The 7,736-nt window shown below is 35.1% G+C and overlaps 1 non-coding gene across 1 annotated transcript; it reads left to right on the forward strand.

Moving 5' to 3' along the window:
* The first annotated feature begins 233 nt into the window (after positions 1–233).
* On the forward strand, positions 234–341 carry LOC112768817 (small nucleolar RNA R71). Its single transcript, XR_003186203.1, has one exon. It is a non-coding gene; the product is annotated as a small nucleolar RNA R71 (small nucleolar RNA).
* Positions 342–7,736: the final 7,395 nt, after the last annotated feature.

A 7,736-nucleotide genomic window follows, 5' to 3' on the forward strand; every position in this document is an offset into this window, starting at 1 on the left:
AAGGCATTCAGAGTATCAATTTCAAGAACTCCTTTCCTCTGAGGCGTCCCATTACTCACAGGATTCCTTTCAGAAGTGTACATGAACTGGTTATTTGCAACCATGTCAATGAGTTCCTGAGCTTCTGCAGGCGTTTTCTTTAGGTGAATGGATCCACCTGCAGAATGGTCCAATGACATCTTAGCTAATTCAGACAGACCATCATAGAATATATCTAGGATGGTCTATTCTGAAAGCATGTCAGAAGGACACTTTTTGGTCAGTTGCTTGTATCTCTCCCAAGCTTCATAGAGGGATTCACCTTCTTTCTATTTGAAGGTTTAAACATCCACTCTAAGTTTGCTAAGCTTTTGAGGAGGAAAGAACTTGGCTAAGAAAGCCATGACCAGCTTATCCCAAGAGTTCAGGCTATCTTTAGGTTGAGAGTCCAACCATATTCTAGCTCTGTCTCTTACAGCAAATGGGAAAAGCATAAGCCTGTAGACCTCGGGATCAACCCCATTGGTCTTAACAGTATCACAAATTTACAAGAATTCAGTTAGGAACTAAAAAGGATCTTCTGATGGAAGTCCATGAAACTTGCAATTCTGTTGCATCAGAGAAACTAATTGAGGCTTTAGCTCAAAATTGTTTGCTCCAATGGCAGGGATTGAGATGCTTCTTCCATGTAAGTTGGAATTTGGTGTAGTAAAGTCACCAAGCATCTTCCTTGCATCTCCACCATTATTATTATTTTCGGCCATGTCTACTTCTTTTTCGAAAATTTCTGTCAGATTTTCTCCAGAGAGTTGTGCTTTAGCTTCCCTTAGCTTCCCCTTTAGAGTCCTTTCAGGTTCAGAATCAACTTCAACAAGAATTTTCTTATCCTTGTTCCTGCTCATACGAAAAGGAAGAGAACAGAAAAAAAAATATGGAATCCTCTATGTCATAGTATAGAGATTCCTTATATGAGTATAAGAAGAGAAGGATGGAAGAAAGAAAAGTTAAGAATTCAAACACAGAGGAGAAGAGTTGGTTCAAATTTTTGAGTAGAAGAGAAGTGTTAGTAGATAAATAAATAGAAGGAGATGAGAGAGAGGAAAATTCGAAAATTAAAAATAAAGTGAAAAATAATTTTTTTTGTTTTTATGTTGACTATTAGTTAGAATTCGAAATTTAAGATGGGAAATAAAATTAAATTAAAATTTAAGACAATTAGTTAATTAAAACAAATTTTGAAAAAGGGGTTAGTAATTTTCGAAAATAAGAGAGAGAAAAGTAGTTAGGTGGTTTTGAAAAAGATATGATTGAAATAGTAAACTTTTAAAATCAAACAAAAAGTTAAGTGGTTAATTGAAAAAGATTTGAAAAGATAAGAGGTTAGAAAAGATTTTGAAATTGATTTTGAAAAAGATGTGATTGAAATTTATTTTGAAAAATATTTGAAAAAGAAATTTAAAAAGATTTTATTTTGAAAATTAAAGTTGATTACTTGACTAACAAGAAACAAAAAGATATGATTTTAAAATTTAAAGATTGAATCTTTCTTACTAGGCAAGTAACAAACTTAAAATTTTTGAATCAATCACATTAATTGTTAGCATTAATTTCGAAAATATGAAATAGAAATAAGAGGAAGATTTTGAAAATAAATTTTGAAAATTTCAAAATTATGAAAGAAAAATGAAAAAGATTTGATTTTTGAAAAAGATTTGAAAAAGATAGAATTTTTAAATTGAAAATTTGACTTGACTCATAAGAAACAACTAAATTTTAAAAAGTTTTGAAAAAGTCAACTCAAATTTTCGAAAATTTATGAGATAAAAAGGGAAAGATAATTTTTTTTATTTTTGAATTTTTAATGAAGAAAGAGAAAAACAACCAAAAGACTCAAAACATGAAAATTATGAATCAAAATGCATGATGCATGCAAGAACACTTTGAATGTCAAGATGAACACCAAGAACACTTTGAATGTCAAGATGAACACCAAGAACTTATTTTTGAAAATTTTTAAGAAAAGAAACACATGCAAGACACCAAACTTAGAAATTTTCAAACTTTAGATACTAACAGATTGAAAATGCATATGAAAAACAAGAAAAGACTCAAAACATGAAAATGCAAAGATCAAACAAAGAAGATCATCAAGAACAACTTGAAGATCATGAAGAACAACATGCATGAGTTTCGAAAATTTTTTATGAAATTAAAAAGATGCAATTGACACCAAACTTAAAAATTGACACAAGACTCAAACAAGAAACATCAAAATTTTTTTGGTTTTTATGATTTTATTAATTTTTTTGGATTTTTCGAAAATTAATTGGAAAAAGAAAAATAAGGACTTCAAAATTTCTAATGAGAATTCCAGGAATCATGCAATGTTAGTCTAAAGCTCCGGCCTAGGAATTAGACATGGCTTACTAGCCAGCCAAGCTTTCAGTGAAAGCTCCGGTCCAAAACACTAGACATGGCCAATGGCCAGCCAAGCTTTAGCAGATCATTACATACAAAAGCTAAATTGCTGAGAAAGGCAAAGAAGCTCTTCTTTAATGATAGTTGAAACCTCAGTCCAAAGGATTAGACATGGCTTTACAGCCAGCCAGACTTCAACAGATCATTATGAAACTCTAGAATTCATTCTTAAAAATTCTGAACCCATAGAATAATTTATTTATTTTATAAAAATATTTTTTTTTAATTTTTTGAAAATAAAAATAAAAATAATAAAAATAAAAAATCTTAAAATTAAAATAAAATTACCTAATCTGAGCAACAAGATGAACCGTCAGTTGTCTAAACTCGAACAATCCCCGGCAACGGCGCCAAAAACTTGGTGCACGAAATCGTGATCGTTCATTCCTTGGTAACGGCGCCAAAAACTTAATACGCACGTTCATAATCTTAGTTCTTTGTCACAACTTCGCACAACTAACCAGCAAGTGCACTGGGTCGTCCAAGTAATAAACCTTACGTGAGTAAGGGTCGATCCCACGGAGATTGTCGGCTTGAAGCAATCTATGGTCACCTTGTAAATCTCAGTCACGCGGATTCAAATGGTTATGGTGAATTGAGAGTTAAAATATAATTAAAATATAAACTAGGATAGAGATACTTATGCAATTCATTGGTGAGAATTTCAGATAAGCGTATGGAGATGCTTGTGTTCCTTCTGAACCTCTGATTTCCTGTTGTCTTCATCCAATCATTCATACTCCTTTCCATGGCAAGCTGTATGTTGGGCATCACCATTGTCAATGGCTACATCCCGTCCTCTCAGTGAAAATGGTCCAAATGCGCTGTCACCGTACGGCTAATCATCTGTCGGTTCTCAATCATACTGGAATAGGATTCAGTAATCCTTTTGCGTCTGTCACTACGCCCAGCACTCGCGAGTTTGAAGCTTGTCACAGCCATCCCTTCCCAGATCCTACTCGGAATACCACAGACAAGGTTTATACTTTCCGGATCTCAAGAATAGCCGCCAATAATTCTAGCCTATACCACGAAGACTCTGATCGTAGATCAGGAGGCTAAGAGATATGCATTCAACCTTGTTTGCATGTAGAACGGAAGTATTTGTCAGGCACGCGTTCATAAGTGAGAATGATGATGAGCGTCACATAATCATCACATTCATCATGTTCTTGTGTGCGAATGAATATCTTAGACAAGAAATAGACTTGAATTGAATAGAAAAACAATAGTACTTTGCATTAATTCATGAGGAACAGCAGAGCTCCACGCCTTAATCTATGGTGTGTAGAAACTCTACCGTTGAAAATACATAAGTGATAATGGTCGAGGCATGGCCGAATGGCCAACCCCCAAGTCTAAGGAAAAATGTTCCAAAGATCTAAAAATGATCCAAAGATTCTTAACATGATAGTAAAAAGTTCTATTTATACTAAACTAGTTACTAGGGTTACAGAAATAAGTAAATGATGCAGAAATCCACTTCCGGGCCCACTTGGTGTGTGCTTGGGCTGAGCATTGAAGCTTTCACGTGTAGAGGTCTTCCTTGGAGTTAAACGCCAGTTTGTAACTTGTTTCTGGCGTTTAACTCTGCTTTGCAACCTGTTTCTGGCGTTTAACGCCAGAATAGGGCAGAAAGCTGGCGTTGAACGCCAGTTTGCGTCATCTAAACTCGGGCAAAGTATGAACTATTATATATTGCTGGAAAGCCCTGGATGTCTACTTTCCAACGCAATTGAGAGCGCGCCATTTGGGTGCAGGGAGGTCAGAATCCACTTTGAGTGCAGGGAGGTCAGAATCCAACAGCCTCTGCAGTCCTTCTTCAGCCTCTGAATCTGATTTTTGCTCAAGTCCCTCAATTTCAGCCAGAAATTACCTTAAATCACAGAAAAACACACAAACTCATTGTAAAGTCCAAAAATGTGATTTTTATTTAAAAACTAATAAAAATATATTAAAAACTAACTAAATCATACTAAAAACTATGTAAAAACAATGCCAAAATGCGTATAAATTATCCGCTCATCAGAGGCTCTCTCCTCTCTCTAGGTTTTAGGATTTCTCTTAGTTTTAGGTTTATTTCTTCTCAATTCCAGGTTCAATGTTCCTTTAATTTAGTTTCTCTTCTACTTTTATTTATTCTAGCATTCTAGTTTATTTATTTTTCCAATTTGGTTTATGAACCTTCCATGTTAGATTTGATTTCTTTATTTAATGTAATTTGAGGTATTTCATATTCATGATTTTAATTTAGATTTTTACATTCTTAGCTTGAATTGATTAATTGGAGATGCTTGAGTTATCAAACTCCTTTATTGATTGTTAATTGAAAGTTGCTGGTTGATTTGGATCCCTCTAAGCTAGTCTTTCCTTAGGAGTTGACTAGGACTTGAGGAATCAAATTGATTAGTCCACTTGACTTTCCTTTATTTAGTAAGGGTTAACTAAGTAGGAGCAATGAACAAGTCTCATCACAATTGATAATGATAACTAGGATAGGACGTCTAGTTCTCATACCTTGCCAAGAGTTTTCTTAATAATTAATTTACTTTCTTGTAATTTACTTTCCTTGTTCAACCTTTCAAAAACCCAAAAAGGTACAATCTCATAACCAATAATAAATACACCTCCCTGCAATTCCTTGAGAGATGACCCGAGGTTTAAATACTTCGGTTATTAATTTTATTGGGTTTGCTTAAGTGACAAACAAGTTTTTGTACGAAAGGATTCTTTGTTGGTTTAGAAACTATACTTACAACGCGATTGTATTTGTGAATTTCTTTACTAGCAAAAATCCGTTCGTCAGGCATACTATAAAAATTTAGAACTCAAAGGATGAATTTATTTCTAAACAAGTTTGATAAAAATCGAGGATCCGAAGACCAAGATATGCTCCGTCCAAGTAGACCAAAATCACAACTTTCACAAAAACCAACAAAAACTAAATTTTCAACACAAACCAATTTCAAACCTTTTTAAAACCAACCAAAACTTACCAAAATCAACCTCAAGCCTCCACAACTCATATTTTCAACATTCTAATTAAATTCACAATCCACCAATCCACCATTTTGACCAATCTCAATCAAATAACTCAATTTCAAACAAAATACCATATCCTATATTTCATTCCACATCTCAAGTTCCAACAATACCAATTCCATCAACCCCCAATACATGTAAATCCATATATCATATACAACTCACATGCATTATCAACAAAGACATCAATTCCTCCCTCAAAACCAATAACAACGTAATCCATGAAATCCATTGTAACCAAATAACATCAATCACAATTCCATTCAATCTCATATGACATCACACAATACACGCATCACTTACCTTTCTTACCTCTTTTCGGCCTCCGGCCTAAATTCACAATTTAAATGCATGTTTCACAAACTAATATTCATTATCCAATTCAGCAAATTTTCAACACACCAAACATATAAATTCACACAATTCTCAACCCAATCATTCATTTACATTACATATCAACTATATATATTAGTACCAACCATTTACACAATCCAAACTTAATCCTAGGGGCATCTAGCCTAGGAATTCTCATCACACCACACGGTACTTAAATGAAAGTTAAATCGTACCTATTGGAGCCAAACCAAATGAGCCTCTTCTTTGGAAGTCTCCACCAACCTTAGCTCCAAGCTTCACCAAAACTCCACAAGCGATATCAATCTTCCAATTGTGCACCAAAATCACCCAATACTCTAAATTAATTTTCACACTTATAATCAACCTAGGGTTCATAAAATTGATAAATCACAAGGGTTAGAGGATTCCTTACCTTAACCCAGAAATTGGTTGATGGAACTCACAAATGGCTCAAACTAGAGCACTCCTAAACAACCACTATCATAAAATTACTCAACACCCATAACCAAACTCGAATTTAAGAAGAAAAACAAAAACTGGGTAGAGGACAGTGAAATACTCAACACAAAACTTAGATAGAATTGTAGAGGATGAGAAGAGCGATGCGTGGTCGTAAATGGCTCGTCAATCGGAGTTCCAGATCAAAAGTTGTGGTGATTTGAAGTTTGATGGAGTTAGGATTTTCTCTCCTTTTCCTCTCTTCTCTATTTCAGCACCCCACACCCTTTCTTTAGGGTTAATGAACTGAAATGCTCATAACTAGTGTTTATATATGTTGGGTCATGGGCCCGGTTCACTTGGTTTAGTCCGTTGGCCCAATTTTTGGCCAAAACCTTTAAGATTAGAGTTTTAAATCGTATTTTAAATATTTCTATCTTTCCAAATTATAAATTCTTATTTCGTAAAATTATTCACTTCTAATTAATTTTCTCAGCTACAGTATCGGACAGATCGCAGCCGGTACTGCTGATTGTAAGACCCGGTTAATTAACGGCTAATTAACCCATAAATGAGAATTTATTCTAGAAAGCCAAAAATGTTATTTTTATGGCTTAATATGATAAAGGAGATTGAGACGAGAATTTCGGTACCAATTTTATAGAAATCGGACCAAGATTGGATCGAACGGGCCAAACCGGACCAACCGGACCCAAAGTGGGCCCTTGGCCCAACATAACTAAACCAAAACCCTAGTTTTCAGCACTCTCTCTCCTCACTTGACACACTCACACGCTGAAAATAGGTATGGAGGGGGGAAGAACACTCTCTCAAGTTCTCTCCCTTGGTTGATCTTCAAACCACCATAACTTTTGATCTAGAGCTCCGATTGCCGCTCCGTTTGTGGCCACCTGTTCACCGCGGAGAGCTCTACAAAACCCATACAATCAATCTAGAGGTAAGCCACGTTTTTCTCTTCGAACTTCCAGCCTTGATTTCGAGTTTCATGAGCAAAAATGTTGAGATTTTGGGCTCTTTGATGTTATAGGACCCAACTCTCTTGAAGGAGAAGGTTAATCTTGTCTCTTTGGACCTTGGGTATGGTAAGATTCTCAACCCTAGTGTAATTTTTTGTTCTATGATGTTGGGTATTGAGATGTTGTGTATGGGTATGATGATTGTGGCTTAGGTTGTGTATATGTGGATATTGGAGCTTGATTGGTGATTTTGGAAAGCTTGAAAGAGGGTTTGTGTGATAAAAATATGTTCTTGGAGGTGTTGATACCTTGAGAGCTTGTGGACAAGTGGTTTGGAAGTGCTCCGGTTGAGCTTGGGAAATCGGCTAAGGTATGGTTTCGGTTTCCCGTATCTAATATGTAATGTGGTAGGAAATACTTAGGCTAGAGGCCCTAAGATAGGCATTGAATTGTTGATGTTGTTGA

This window comes from Arachis hypogaea, chromosome 17 (assembly GCF_003086295.3).
Source record: "Arachis hypogaea cultivar Tifrunner chromosome 17, arahy.Tifrunner.gnm2.J5K5, whole genome shotgun sequence".
Classification (NCBI taxonomy): domain Eukaryota; kingdom Viridiplantae; phylum Streptophyta; class Magnoliopsida; order Fabales; family Fabaceae; genus Arachis; species Arachis hypogaea.